The sequence below is a fragment of the Scylla paramamosain genome, chromosome 7, assembly GCF_035594125.1.
Source record: "Scylla paramamosain isolate STU-SP2022 chromosome 7, ASM3559412v1, whole genome shotgun sequence".
Lineage (NCBI taxonomy): Eukaryota > Metazoa > Arthropoda > Malacostraca > Decapoda > Portunidae > Scylla > Scylla paramamosain.
The window spans coordinates 19,855,796-19,871,962 of NC_087157.1; the positions used below are offsets into that span (position 1 = coordinate 19,855,796).

Below are 16,167 nucleotides of genomic sequence, written 5' to 3' on the forward strand. Positions count from 1 at the left end.
TACGTCGTGTGATCCTATTGCTTTGTTCCGCTTCATAATTCTTTCTCGTAAATCATTCTACTTCATTTACGTATTCCACTCGCTTGCTTTTATTTCCCTGTGTTGTATTCCCTTTTACTCCTCGCCTCTGTGCTTTATTCCATTTGCAGAGTGTCTTCCCGCGGCGTGCACAGGAACAGAGAGGACTCGTTGATTGAGAGGAGTCCTTGTGAGAACAGATGACTTAGTCTGTGATTGCGTTTTCTTTTGTTATATGCAATACTTGTACTGTATACACTTGATTTTTCTCGGATTTTCAAATGTTTATTTTTTTATAATTTTTCTCTATAAACAGAATGCATGTGCTTTTTTAATGTCTATTATCCATCTCTCTCTCTCTGTTGGTAATATTTCTTTTCGTAAATGTAAAAGTGCCGGTACATTTCTCCAATTTATATTCTGGCCGTGCTCGTTGCGTCAAGCATTTCGTCGTGAATTCACGGTATTTATTCTATGTAGCTTTTCTTGGATTTATTCTAGCATCTTTTTTTCTTGTCGAGTTTCTCATGCCATATTCTTTGAGCTTCTTTATTTCTTTATTAATTTAATTCATGCTGCAGCGAAAAACTCGAAATATAATTTTGTTCTTAAACCCTTCCCCTTCTCGACTTGGCTTTTGCACAGGCTCCATCTTTTCATTATATACTCTAATTGTAATTAACTTGCCATTATCTTATCCTTTCCCATGTGTAAACTACTAATTCCTTCATCATTCCTGTTTTTATTTTCTCATGTCGCCTCTGATATCTCATTCCTCCCTCTCCATTCTGTTTAACATATTCTAATTCACTCAACTTTCTCCTTTTCATCCACTTCTATATAACATACATATACATCTCTCACTTCTTTGTTTCTCTAATGCATATTCATCTTATTTGTATACATCATTTCCTGTCCACCAGTTACCAGCCTCCTCATGCTCTCCTTTTCCCTTGTAGCCATCCTCATTCATATTCTGTTTTTATTCCCTCCTTATATATATATATATATATATATATATATATATATATATATATATATATATATATATATATATATATATATATATATATATATATATATATATATATATATATATATATATATATATTTTTTTTTTTTTGTCTTTTGTCTTTTTACTCCCTCATTCTTTTCCTTTCCTTTGCATCTGTCATTCACGACCATCACTCGGTCTTCCCCTCGTGTACTCCCCTCTAAACACACACACACACACACACACACACACACACACACACACACACCTGTCGAGTTTCCTGCGCACGTGACAGGTGTGTGAGTCTCGTCCTGTGACTTTTGAGGGGATAAATGTAAGCAGGAAATAAGATTCTGAAGTCCGATCTTGTGCATCTTGGGGAGGCGTGAAGGGGTCTTTCCCACGCAAATTTTGACTCACATTCACCTGACATGCTCAAGATAAACACTCCTGATTGGCAACACTACTCGTCACTTAAGACAGCGCCAGACTCGGAAAATCGTGAGCCACAGTCGTAATATTGAGACACTGAGGACTCGAGACAGCGCCAGGACGCTTGGAAACCTCTGGTGACTTGGCCTCAGCATGAATTACACACTTCCTTGGCGGACCACACGCCCAGAAACGTACCCAAGACACACACCCTTCGAGAGAGTGTTGCATTGTGAAGCGTCTCGTCACCACTCTCTCCACCTTCCTTCCACGTCACCACCACCACCACCACCAGTACCGCCGCCAACAGCGCCTTCTGCACTGCCGCCTTACTCCCTCACCTCGCCTCTCTTTTAAGTCATTTTGAAGCCGTAGTGGGCAGAGCAGAGGAAAAGAAGGAGAGGGAGGGGAAAGAGTAGGTGCTAAAGTGAGGAAAGGTGGAAAGAAGAGAAGGAAAAAGAAGAGGAAAAAGAGTTAGTGAGGAGTGAGGACGATGGGAAAGAAGAGGAAAAGTATATAGAGGAAAAGATGCTTGAAATGTTGTGAGATGGTACGAAAGAAGTCTGACAAAACGGCTTCCCAGACATGCATTATCGACACTCAGGTGCCTCCTTTCACCCTCACCTTTCACGGGACCGGCTCGGCAAATCTTAATACAGCTCCTTTTCCCTAGTAGTTCCCTCCTTCAACCGGGTCCTCCTGTCACTCGCAGCAGCAGCAACAGCAGCAGCAGCAGCAACAGCATCCCGCCTCTTCACCTTCTTCGCTCCGGGGAATAAAACACTGAAAGCAAACCGTGCCGCGAGAGGGAAGTTTGTTTGAAGGACTGGTGGCGGTGTTGGTGGTGATGGTGGTGGCAGACGAAGAGATGTGTTGTTGTAAGTGAGAGAGAGAGAGAGAGAGAGAGAGAGAGAGAGAGAGAGAGAGAGAGAGAGAGAGAGAGAGAGAGAGAGAGAGAGAGAGAGAGAGAGCGCGGCTGAGGTTCCTGTTGCATTTTATGGACAAGGAGAAAAGCGAGATGTTGGAGGAGGAGCTGGTGGAGATGGAGGAGGAGGACGAGGAACAAAAGAAAAACCAAGTTAAAAAAAAATAAAATGGAAGAGGTGAAGAGATGTTTGAAACAGAGAGTACTGGGAGGCTTCGAGGAGGTCATCGCCCCAGGGAGGAGGAGGAAGACAAGGAGGAAGAGGAGGAGAAGAAGGAGGAGGAACGTAAAGAAAAGAAAAAAAAAACGACAGTGGGAAAGATTATAGGACGCTTATTACCAGAAGTGTTAGGTGTGTGGGGCAGCGGGGTGTCTGCCTCATGAAATCATCAATGAAGCCAAGTTGACGAATAGAAATCAACGATACTCCACATAGAAATCTTAAAAAAAAAAAAAAAAAAAAATCCTGCTAAAAGCCAGATCAGAAGTTAACAACAAAACTTGAAAAAAAAAATAAATAAATAAAATAAATAAGAAGCAATGCTAGTCTCCCTTGACAGTTAGTCAGACAAGACCTGATCGCAAATGACATGTTTTGTTTCTTTTTAAGAGTGGCACTGTCTAAGCTGTTTTTTTCCTGTAGTGGACTGTATGCACCAGTACTGATGAGGGTTGCGGTGTGTCTTGTTAGTCTGTTAGAGATGAGTGTGTTTTTCTTTATTTGTATGTTATTTGCATAAGTCTTTTGTTTTTATTTGTTTATTTAGATCTTGTTAGTGTTAAAGTAGCTGCCACCAGCCATGGGGTCCAGGCCAGCTGTGGCTTTATTCCATGTTGTCGAGGTAGCATGCTTCTTATTACATTCCCTTGAAAATAGAGAGAGAGAGAGAGAGAGAGAGAGAGAGAGAGAGAGAGAGAGAGAGAGAGAGAGAGAGAGAGAGAGAGAGAGAGAGAGAGAGAGAGAGAGAGATACATTTAATTCCCTATCTCAACCTATATTCCTATGGTTATTTCTTTTCCCTTTAACCCAGAATTGATAATGGCAAGGAAATTACATTTCCGATGTCTGTCAGTCCTCTGAGTTAACTAAGTAATTAATTCACACCAAGAAAAATATTATTTTGCATATAAACAAAGTTTATAATTAACAAAAAAATAATGGGAAGCTGTCAACAAAGATCTCTGTCGGCCTTCGCTCTGAGGACTACTTGTTGTTGCTGTTGTTGTTGTAGTTGTTGTCGTTGTGGTTGTTGTTGTTGTTACTGTTGTTGTTGTTGTTGTTGTTGTTGTTGTTGTTGTTGTTGTTGTTGTGATAGAGATAATTGGGGGAAGGGAGAAGCGTCAAGCAAGAGTTTGGACAGCATTAAAGAAAAGTAAGAAAGGAAGTACAGACTTGATAAACTTGTTTGCAATATATAGTACAGACATGATGCTTACACTAGTGCAGAAGGCAGTGGCTATTAATTCAGGTCGCTTAGATTTATGGAGGCCGAATGAAGTGAGCGCGACTCCTTACAGGGTTTTACACACACACACACACAATATATATATATATATATATATATATATATATATATATATATATATATATATATATATATATATATATATATATATATATATATATATATATATATATATATATATATGAGTACAGCATACTCACATACAAACATACACATACACACACATAAACTCTTACACAGTTGCACTCATACACATAGACCTTATACTTTTTTTTATTTTTATTTTTTATTTTTTTCTTTAGGCTACTCGGCACTGGTGCGCTTTATATACACCGCAAATCGTCAAAACTAGTTCCTTCTCCCCAACTACACACCTGTTTTTTTAATACACCTCTAAAAGTTTTTAACTTTTCTCTTTACTCAGGCTGTTCTTGAAAATTTTAGGTAGTTATCTAGTTAGTTTTCGGGTTTCAAAACAATAATACAGATTTTCTTTATAATTACAACAAGTAACATTTCATATAGCTCTACACTTTATCTTCAACATCTTGAGAGAGGGAATTTTTACATGGCTTGTATAAAAAAAAATCCTTGGGCAACCTTTCGTTTCTTTATACAAGAATCAGCAGCACCAAGCGGAGATTTTTAATTCAAATATATATATATATATATATATATATATATATATATATATATATATATATATATATATATATATATATATATATATATATATATATATATATATATATATATATATATATATATATATTTATTTATTTATTTATTTATTTATTTATTTATTTATTATTTTTTTCATTGATCCATTTCAATGGGTCGTCAAGCATATATGCACAGTTTTATCCCCAACATATCTATCAAAATGTTATCAAAGTACCAATCCTGTGTATAGAATACCTAACACATTAACATCTAAGGCTAAGCAAATCATAAAGACAGAATTTAATTGAGGTAAAAAAAAAAGTCTACATCTGCTCTTGTCTTTCAAATATAATTTAAACTTTAAATAAAAGAGCGTTTATGAAGGAATATAGGTCGGCATGGTCAATCTGGACAGGATTTTGGGTCAGCCAAAAAAAAAAGGATGAATTGAAATCCCGCACGATCCTCCATTCAAAACTCGCGCCCTCTAGATCATCAAGCAAGAAGCAACAGTGTTCAATGTGATAGTGGTGAGCGGTGTAGCGTGGATGTGTGCGTCCATCAATCTTTCGCAGCTACGCCTTTCCGTGAGGCGGCTGGAGCAGGAAATCGCCGAGCCGTGCTGCAGAGAGGTGAGTGCACTCCTGGCCAGGGTGAGGACGAGGCAGTGACGTGTGCAGTGTGCTGTGCTGTGGAATCATGGGATGCGGCGGGAGGGTCAGGCTGTCATGGCGGCAGCCTCTCGCGGTCTTGAGTACTGTATGACCAGGCCACAAAGTTTCATATCCCATATCGTAGTTTCCGAGGGTTGATATGCATGATGGAAACGTGGAATGTGACTTGTGATGATCAGTGAAGCTTTCATGGCGATACTACTACCATGACTGAAAATTAGGGAACTAGGATTGCCCGGTTAGCTCTCTCTCTCTCTCTCTGGAAGCTTATTTGCACTCACTTACCTGATGGACTGCGTTTGAATGAATGGCCACAGTGAGGGTGCAGTCACAGATAATAGTGATGATGAGCCGGGGCTCCACACAGTTCATGGAGGATAAAACACGTATTTATGGCCAGGCACCCCCACCACCCATGCCTTCCTGATGCGCCCTCCCTGTCGGCTGGGTTGTGGGCACGTGTGTGTGTGTGTGTGTGTGTGTGTGTGTGTGTGTGTTAGAGTTTCATTAGAGTACGAGTAAATGTAGTGCATATATTCCGTTTGGTGCAAAGAACAAGATTTTCAAATTGGAATGATCGTGGCTCAGTGCGACTCACGTACAGAATACTGCGTGACGAGATGAAGCTGCTGAGAGTTTCTTGTGTTGCAGCTTTTATTTTTGTAACACATCTTATTCTCTTTTTTATTACGTATTTCTTCCCTAAGTAGTTAACTTCGTGTTATTTACGTCCAAACATCGAAAATTCAAGCCCCAACTTTAAGCATAATTTATAATGATGAACAGAATGTATTAAATTCTTTTATCCAGAACCTTTCAGATCAAGATATTGATTGACAGCTGCCAGGTACTGTAGGCCACATGTGAATGCTCTCAAAAATAATTGTTTTTTTTTTATTTTTAGTAGTTGTAATAGGTGAATAACAAATAACTTGAGGATATACTATTAATGTTTTATTTATATTAGTAGCATAACAGCAGGTATTCTGAAATTTTAGCAAGTATGTGCTGCGTATAAAGCACGAAAAACAGTACAAGACACACTAGATGTGTAACACAGGGCAGAAAATAAAACCAAGGTGTTACTATGAAAGACAGCAGCATTCATAAGAGGCATTTTTTTTTTCCCACACCTGCACAGACATTTGGCAACATCAAGGTGTTTATCAAACACTAATGCCTTACAAGACAGAACACATGGTTAGTTGCATTAAGAGATCACACAAAAGTCATCACTATCCTATAGCATACATATATAATATACAGCAACACCAAGAGACATTGCAATATTAAGAACATAAGAAATAAGGGAAGCTGCAAGAAGTGATCAGGCTTACACGTGGCAGTCCCTGTATGAAATGTACCTATTTCCACCTATCATCCTCATCCATAAACCTGTCTAATCTTCTCTTAAAGCTCCCTAATGTCTTAGCACTAACAACATGATTACTGAGTCTTTTCCACTCATTTACCACTCTATTTGGGAACCAATTTCTTCCTATCTCTTTCTTAAACCAAAATTTTTGAAGCTTGAACCCATTATTTCTTGTTCTATCCTGGTTGCTGATCCTAAGAATTTTGCTTACATCCCCCTTGTTATAACCCTTATACCACTTAAAGACTTCTATCAGGTCCCCTCTTAACCCACGTCTCTCTAAAAGAATGTAAATTTAACAACTTTAATCTTGCATCGTAAGGAATACTTTTCATCCCCTGTATCCTTTTAGTCATTCTCCTCTGTACTGATTCTAATAGACCTATATATATCTTTCCTGTAATGTGGGGACCAGAACTGCACAGTGTAGTCTAGATGAGGTCTGACCAGCGCCAAATATAACTTTAATTTAATAACTTCAGGCTTTCTACTTTTAACACTCCTAAAAATTAATCCAAATATTCTATTTTCCCTGTTTCTGGCCTCTGCATTGCTCTCCTAGACGGAATTCAGAGCTAACTATAACTCCTAAATATTTTTCGTACCCTGAACCTACCAGAGTTTCGTTGTTTATTGTGTACCTACTGTGTGGGTTTCCTCTACCTATGCTAAGTACTTTGTATTTGTTGATAAACTGCATTTGCCATCTGTCCATCCATTCATTCATCCTATCTAAATCTGCCTGCAAGTAGATGGCATCTGATTCTGACATAATTAATCTACCAATCTTTGCCTGCAAATTTACTAAGATCACTACTAATTCCACTATCCAAGTCATTGATATATATTAAAAACAACAGTGGCCCTAATACTGATCCCTGTGGCATCCCACTAATTACTTGACCTCACTTGGATTTAGAGCCATTTATTACAACTCTTTGTCACCTGTCGCTTAGCCATGACCTTATCCAGCCTAACACCTTCCTATCTATCCTGTGTGCCCTAACCTTTCTTAGGAGCCTCTGGTGGGGTACCTTGTCAAAAGCTTTACTAAAGTTCAGATATAAGCTGTCGTAACTATCACCATTATCTACTGCCTTGTACACTTTACTGTAAAAACTTAACAAGTTCGTCGGGCAAGACTTCTCCTTCATGAAGCTGTGCTGTGACTGATTTATCAAGTTATGTTTGTCTAAATACTCCTTTATGTTCCTCGCTATTATTGACTCCAATATTTTACCCACAACTGAAGTTAAGCTGACAGGTCTATAATTAGATGGTAAAGTTTTAACTCCTTTCTTAAAGATGGGTACTACATTAGCCTGCCTCCACATTACTGGTACCTCACCTGACTCAAGTGATTTCCTAAAGCCAGAGACTAATGGCTCACTAATAACCTCTGCATTCCTTAAGTACTCTGGCACATATTTCATCTGGTCCTGGTGTCTTGAACTTTTTAGCTTATCTATCTCCTGTTCCACTATCTCCTTAGTTATGAAAATATCTATCAGCTTCTCATTCTCATCTGCTTTAAACATCTGTTCACAATTTGGCATATCCTGCATGTTTTCCTGGGTGAAGACAGTCAAAAAATACTCATTCAGAATTTTAATATCTTCTCCCCAGAACTAACCAGCACCCCATGTGCTGCCTCTAGTGGACCTATAGTATCTTTATTCTTCGTCCTGTATACCTGATAAAATCCCCTGGGGTCTGTCTTCACCTGGCTGGCTACCTTTAATTCATAATTGCCCTTGGTAACCTCCTGACTTATAACTAATTCATTACATTGTGGTCCTGAAACCTCTTCACCTACCCTTAATCTCTTATATATACTTCTCTTCCATCCTGTATAATGTTTTAACCTAGTAGTCATCCATTTAGGGTAATTTTTTTTGTGATCTTATTGCTTTATACGGGATGTTTGCTAACTGTCCTATATGCAGTTTGTCTACAAAATATTTATACAACTCATTTACATTTACTTCACCTAATTCCCTCATTTTGGCCCCTTCCATCCTCTCTACTCCCTCATCTACTCACCTCGACCTCACTTCTCCCATTTCAGTATGACCTGACCCTCCAACATACTCACATCTATCTCACCCTCTCTCTCTCTCTCTCTCTCCTCAGCCCCTTCTGGACACATCTTCCCTCCTCTTGTCCTGCACCCTCATACCTCACCTCACCTCTCTCATCCTGCCTTATCTCTCTCAACTCTGACCCAGACCTGACCTCACTCTGCATCTGTTGCCAGTCAACTCCTCTCCTAAAGTCAGGTATTTTAATAGTGTTTTTGCTTCTAAAAGTTTCTTCCCATTTTAATTTGTACCTAATTTCCTAATGGTCACTGTTACCTAGCTGCCTTCCAACCTCTATCTGCATGACTGCTTTCTTCCTGTTAGTATAATATTGTTCCCCCTTGTGGGTTCAACGACTACCTGTTTTAAAAAATTATTCTGAGTTACCTTAAGAAATTCCTCTGATTCCTTGTTACCCACCATCAGGCTCCAGTTGATATTCCTAAAATTAAAATCTCCTATCACACATACCAGACTGTACCTTCCTGCTCTATTTATTTCCTGCCACAGTGAGGTGTTAATTTCCTTTGTACTGTTTGGTGGACTGTACACTACTCCCAGTACTGCTGACTGTGATCCTTCCTTAATATCTACCCATATCGACTTTTTGAATGTACATCAGGAGGTAACAGAGTCAACATAGCAAGGCTACACCACCTAACAGAGAACACAAAGACTTCCATATCAGAACAAATGACATGGCAACTCAGAACTGCATACAACAACAACAACAACAACAACAACATCAAAACAACAACAACAGCAGCAACAACAACAACAACAACAACAACAACAACAACAACAACAACAACAACAACACTAAAGTAAGGATATACAGTGGGCATATGGCAGCTAAAGATATATTGTTAATAACATGTAGCTAGCCAAAGAAACTTTCAGAGAAGAGAAGCATTTATGTCACCACAAAGTAAACATGCAGAATTTAAATAATTTTTGCATATGCTGTACAAAAGAGCACAAACCTGATGAAACATTATATGCAGGATAAAATACAGCATCCTGAGCTTGGACATGGGACATGCAGTGAGACAGTAGGACAAGAGCAGAATTTTTGCAAGAATACAGTGAAAAAAACAAAAACAACTAGAAAGAAATTTTGTGGGCATATCTGTGTACTGTATGCAAATTTACTATTCAACTTTTCATGTTTATTTCTTCCCATTTCCTATTTAAGGACATAAAATACTCGAAGTTTCATTAAACTAAAGCTTTTGGTTAGTTGTTGAAACACATGCAAAGGCAACACAAACTTATGACTGGTAAAGAAAATACACTTTTTTTCCTCATTGGGAAGTGAAAAGGCCACGTAAAATCATAAATCTAATCTGCCTCACTGCTGCTGTCTAACTGATGGCTGGTATCTGACAAAATATCCTTGTCATTTGACATTCATGAGGCTCAAAAATCTTCTTCAGGCACAATCAGTTACATGGAAAAGATTATGAGGTAGAAGTAGTCTGATGCCATCACTGTATCTTCAAATTTAGAGTTAGGAACTGAAGTCAGTGGGTAATCCAAGTCTTAATCTTGTCAAGGAAGTGTGGTCTTGTCAAGGAAGTATGGTTCATCTAATTAATAACTAAGGTAAGGGAACTGAACAAAGACCAGTTGTGCCACAGCACCTGAAGTGCTGTCTTGTTACAGTGTGTGAATGGCACAGTTTCCATGGTGTTCTTGCATTCCTTGCAAATTTTACAGGATTTAGCAATAAACATCATCAAAATGAAGAGTAACTAAACTATTTCAATAATGAAAAGGATCTATGCACCTGATATACATGCCTATACTGCAATAAGGACAGCTTCTTGTGGCAGTAAGCCTACCATGGAATGTGTGTCTATTCTGTTCATTACTTGAAAATCCTACACATGTTGAATTTACCAGTTAGGAGCAAGTCTCATATTTTTAAGCTGATGATCATTGAAAATTAAACGTTCATCATTTAATTACATTACCCTGTATGTACTTTACTTTTCTCCTTCACAATAGTGTTACCGAGTCTCTTCAAAAGCTTCGGTGAATCATCCGAGAAATGGATCCATTTACCATTGACGGCAAACATGTCAAGATTCCAAGAGAAGAACATTGTATTCCCTCTTGGTCAGAGGAAGAAAAAAAAAGTGCAGTTACTTAAGTATCAATGTCTTAAGCCTAATGAACATGTCATCATTCTCACACTCTGCATAATATCAGTCTTTCCCAGATAAAAGGAATAACCTAAAAAATTTCCATTTCTCAGTTCTTTAATCACAAACAAAAATGCATGGTTTCCAAGTTTCAAACTTTTGTCATGTTCACTAGTATCCTTGCCTCCAATAATGGAATCAGAAACCTGGTAAAAATTAAACAAATCTTTGATGATACTCATTACATGAGATATATTGCCTTAAAGTAACTTCCTTTACAGGACTGCCAGAGTTTGTTGCTCCTGCTAACAAAATGTTTCTCAACGAGAAATGCAGTGCTTACTGTAATCCTTTTAGGACTGTGATAATATACTGCTACAGCAAGCTGCCTCCTCCTCTTCCTCCTCGTCCTCCACTGTCACACTAATCAAAGCATATCATTGATGTCCAGTGAAAAATTACAACATCCTGGGAGGCAGGAAATCTGCTGCTCTTTGCATCAATTGCTGTGGTATTGTGCTGGTCTTCCTTCCAGATTGCTGGACTGTCTTGGGTGGTGTGGATGGTGTCCCTGTAAATATGGAAATATGGAATATATTAGCATAACTTTGTGTCATTATTAGCATACTAGTATATGCATTTATTTTCTTGAGTAATGCTATTACCTCTGTTAGTAACAGAATAGGTTAACAGCTTTTCTCTTTCTATCTCACCTCTGCCATCTTACACTTTTCCCATACCCACAACAACTGTCCTCTTCAAGTAAGTGATTAACAGTAATTATAAACCTTATGTACAGTCATTATTCCCACCACATCTTTTCCTTGCCAAAAACATCTTAAAATACTTGTTCACATTGCTCATCACATCGGTTAACATGCTTGACTCAGATGTGCCGGTTGTGTTTCCTTTCCTGCTGTAAGCCACTTTACCACAATTCAGTCTGTAAAAAGAAGCATTTTGGTAACTGGAAAGCAAGGATTGCACAAATTTAAGTTATAAATATTGTGAAATATTAGTATATAAAGAAATGTATGATTGTGTATGGACAAATGGTGAAAGAAGATAGGATTTGTTAGTAGTGGAGGCAGAAGTAGGTTTATTATATTTTATTTATTCATATTTATATTGATATTCATATTTATATTCATATTATTATTTATTTTTATTTATTTATGTATTTTTTGGAGAAAAAATAACCACATGATTTCTTCCCACCTCTGTTTTTAATTCAAGCTTGATCAAGTTAGATTAAAAGAGAGGAAGGAAGTGGTTCTCAAACAGAACGGTAGATGACGGGAGTAGGCTCTGTAATTAGGTTGTTTGTGCAGAGTCAACAGAGAGCTTGAAAAGAAGATTAGACAGATTTATGGATGGGGATGATAGGTAGAAATAGGTAGATATGTTTCATACAGGGACTGCTATGTGTAGCCCTGACGGCTTCTTGCACATTCCCTTATTTTCTTATGTTCTTAGAAAATGGGTTAGATAATAGTGGGAATTATGAGATTGCTGAATGGTATCTGCTAGCAAATATGTATATACTGAAATGAAAGCTCATCATATAATGTAATATAGTACATACAGTATATAGGCTTCAATAAGGTTGTGAATGTTATTAATCAATATTTAGGATCTGTTGTTTAAAAACTATTTCATCATGAATGTCATTTAACCACATTTACCACAACTAAATTAAACATTACCAGTTATAACACAGTTGTGTAGTCACAGAAATGCTCTGTGGTATGTGCCTGAAGTTCGTTTATCTGCAGGAATTGGAGCTGCATTGTTCAGCAGATGTGTTGTGCTGCTGGTATGCTTGAGCTCAAAATTTTCAGTGTGGACAGACTGCTTGTGCTCCACACATGGTTTTCCCAAGACTTGGAGCCACTGCAATCACCTGGAATCATATTTAAGTTTTTAAATTCTTACTTAAATTCTGAAAGTATAATGAAAATATTTTCTATAAGATAAATAAATAATGAAAACTTGGTTCATATTCATATTTCAAGAACCAGTAAGGGAAAAGAATTTGCAGCCAGACAGATGCCCAGAAATAGTTTTACCCACTCATGGGCTATGTTGGGGTACACTAGGGTTGCCATATATGAACTATCAAAATTCCAGACACCTTGACTAACACCTGATTATGGTCCTGATATGATACTGGAAAACATGTAAATTAATTAAAAGAAACTCAACTTATTTACCTTTGCATATGGCTGATAATCTTGAATTCCGTTTTTCCACTTAGCTTAGTTGGTGTCTTCTAACTCTTCTTCAACCACTGCGTGTGTTGCTTGATGTGCCGATACATATTTTTCTGTAGATCTTATATTTTTAAGTAGTTCCTTGTTGGACTTTAAAAAGTTGAGGAAGTCAACGCAAGAGGTCTCTCAGTAGTTGTACTGTACAGTCAGAATACCTTTCATTGTATCAACACTCAGCTTGTTCCTTTCCTTCGTCCGCTGACTTTGCATCAGCGAAAAGACTCGCTCCACATTAGCATTGTGGGATGTTACAGCAAAAAAAAAATTGTGCAATTCTGAGCAGTTCTGAGTGGCATTCAATATTCTTTGATGCTTCAAAGTATCTGGTCCATTTTTTATGTGCTGGTAATTTACTGAAGTCTTCATCATTCTTGTTCCTTTCTACAAACTGCCTCAAGTTACAAACTTGGTCAAAGCACTTTACATCATCAAGCTCTATTCCCTTGTCTATCAAGTATACAACACAAGGTTCCACATCAGTCCAGTTTGGCATTTCACTCAAGACCATCCACTTGAAACAAGAGAACTCTTCCAGTGGTTTCATCCACTTAGCTAAGTACTCTGAGCATCTGTTGTACAGGTTAACTACTTCAACACAGAACCTGTTACACTCTTCTTCTTTTCCTTCTGTGCGCTTCTGAGTAATTAGTCCTTTAACTTTTAAAGACATGAAATGCTGGTTCTTTCTTTGTGCAAGTACTTTACACACAGACTCCAAATTTGTCAGCACTTCTACAACAGAGTTACTTTCCTTTTCAATTGTTTGAACGTGTGTGTGAAATACAGCCATTAAAGAGTGCATGTGCCAGAGGTAAATCTCACTCATTTCATTTTCAAAGAATTTTTTTATTACTGTTGGTGGTTGCTCTTGTGAAAGAAAGGACTTAAGAGCAGGAAACATCTCTATCAGCCTTGTGATGCCAGGAAATAGTGACAGCCAATGACTCTTACTATGAGAGAGAAGCTTCCTGTACTCAACCTCAGCAAATTCACAATACTCCTTTAGTTTTTCAGAGCGAACTGTGTAGATATGAAAATGCTGATAAATCTTATTGATAATATTTTCAATATCAATATCCATTATTTCTGCTCCATGATGAACACAGTTATTCAGAATATGTGCTGGGCAACCTACTCCAATTAATGACTTTTCCAACATCTTCAGATTTGCAAACACATTATTCCCTTCTTCGTTACGTTCGAATCCTCCAAACATTGTATTGCAGTTGTCACCTGTAAATGCCACACACTTTTTAGTAAGCCCATGTTTATCTAGGGTTTCTTTCACATATTTGGCAATAGTGTCTGCAGTCTCATTTGGGGTGTTCTTAAACTCAATCAGTTCTGACTGTAAACCACCATTTTTCCAGTCAAAGTACTGAATAATTACAGGAAACAGCTTTAATGCATCGTGATTGCTACCATCTGTAGCAATTCCACAGTATACTACTTCATTTTCTTTTAGGCTTTTTAAGGCAACATCAACAGAATGAGGTGCAAGCACAGCTTTTATAATAGCTGCTGTCTTTGTTCAAGCACTAGAAAACTTTCTTGCCACCTCAATCAGGAAAAGTTTTTTTTTTTTTTTTCAGCAAAACAGATGAACAATCCATGGATAAGAAACTACCGTGATGTTTGACAGTGTGAAATGCATAAGCAGCTTCTGCAGCACTAACATCTTCAGCTTCACTTCCTGGTTTAACAAAATAATGTGTCATCTTCATTGATGAACCCTCTTCTTGCACTGCTCTCTTATGTTTCTCAGAGCTCACATGTGACTGTAAGTCATTAATGCCTTTATGTGCCAGTGAGACAAATGTTCCTGGTTTACACACCAAACACTCGGCTTCCCACTCATCCCTGCCTTTTTTGAAGCACGGGAGTTTGTTCTGCATCTCTGCAGTGAATTTACACTTTCGTTTGGGCATCTTGACAAGAACAAGTAATAGTTGTAATGACGAGGTCACAAGGCCGCAAACACATTTTAACTCGTATTTCACACCACATTTTACTTGAAATTATTTGAACATGCTAGATATCTTGCCATGTAAGACGTTCCTGTTATATGCAATATTACACACACCACGGTATCTTATTCATCAAGCAATAGTAGTGGCTGGCAGCATCAGCTCAGTAATTACTTGCTTCAAGACACTTGTATTTTCTGCTAATGACCAAAATATCCCCCCCCACAAAAAAAAAAAAAAAAAAAAAATCCTACCGTCTGGCATCCCAGAGGAATAAATACAGCTGAGCCCATGGGAGTGTACCGCTTTTCTTGCCCCACACAGCAACAGAGGCGAGAGGCATCACAGAGCAGCATGTATGTACGAACACAGGCGTGGCCAGCATTGTGATGGGCTCGGGTTTTGTGTACATGCTTCGAGCTGTGCGTTGACGGTGCTGCCCTCTCCAGTTTCTGCCACGAACATATCAGGGATTGGGTTCCCCCCATTGGGTATCCCTCCTCCTTCCCTCCAGGATACAGCTCTCTCTTGTGCATCACAGAGCGGCATGTACAGTACAGTGTACACACAGGCGTGGGCAGCGGTGCGGTGGGCTCAGATTTTGTTTTCATGCTTCGAGCTGATCACCATGCTTGAATGCAATATTTCAAAAGGAGATGAAACAGAGAGTTATATAGAGTGAGGATCATATCAGCAAATGAACTATAAGTCGATAATCAACTAGTATTTTGGCAGATAGGGAAAACCTCGTTGTCAGGAAGCCGCGAGAATCTTCTAGTCTGGTGAGGTAAAAAAAAAAAAAAAAAAAAAAAATCACCAGTATTCGCCCTGCCAAAAATTAAACATATGTATGGCGCTCCCTTTGACTGCAGTTCAAGCTGGTGGCGGTGACATGGTGGTGGTGGTGGTGGTGGCTGGGAAGTTAACCAATTTAATTTTGTTTTCATTTCTCTGTTATTAATATCTTTCTTCTCACATATATTTATTTATCTACTCTCTTGTTCTTTCATACATTATTCAGCAATCTCTCTCTCTCTCTCTCTCTCTCTCTCTCTCTCTCTCTCTCTCTCTCTCTCTCTCTCTCTCTCTCTCTCTCTCTCTCTCTCTCTCTCTCTCTCTCTCTCTCTCTCTCTCTCTTCGTTCTTTACTTTT

The 16,167-nt window shown here is 38.3% G+C and overlaps 2 long non-coding RNA genes across 3 annotated transcripts in view; one reads left to right on the top strand and one right to left on the bottom strand.

Annotated features, from left to right (window-relative positions):
• Positions 1-4,655: 4,655 nt before the first annotated feature.
• LOC135102194 (uncharacterized) overlaps positions 4,656-16,167 on the top strand; it is a 25,042-nt gene continuing 13,530 nt past the window's right edge. Inside the window, exon 1 of the long non-coding RNA XR_010269582.1 lies at positions 4,656-5,130. This is a non-coding gene — a long non-coding RNA (uncharacterized LOC135102194). The remainder of the gene's footprint in view (positions 5,131-16,167) is intronic.
• On the bottom strand, positions 8,681-13,973 carry LOC135102195 (uncharacterized). 2 transcript variants are annotated; one of them, XR_010269583.1, is made up of 4 exons: positions 12,989-13,973; positions 12,482-12,678; positions 11,631-11,718; positions 8,681-11,346 (listed from the first exon to the last, which is right to left on the bottom strand). It is a non-coding gene; the product is annotated as an uncharacterized LOC135102195 (long non-coding RNA). The 2 variants fall into 2 exon arrangements; XR_010269584.1 differs by having other exon boundaries at positions 11,623-11,718.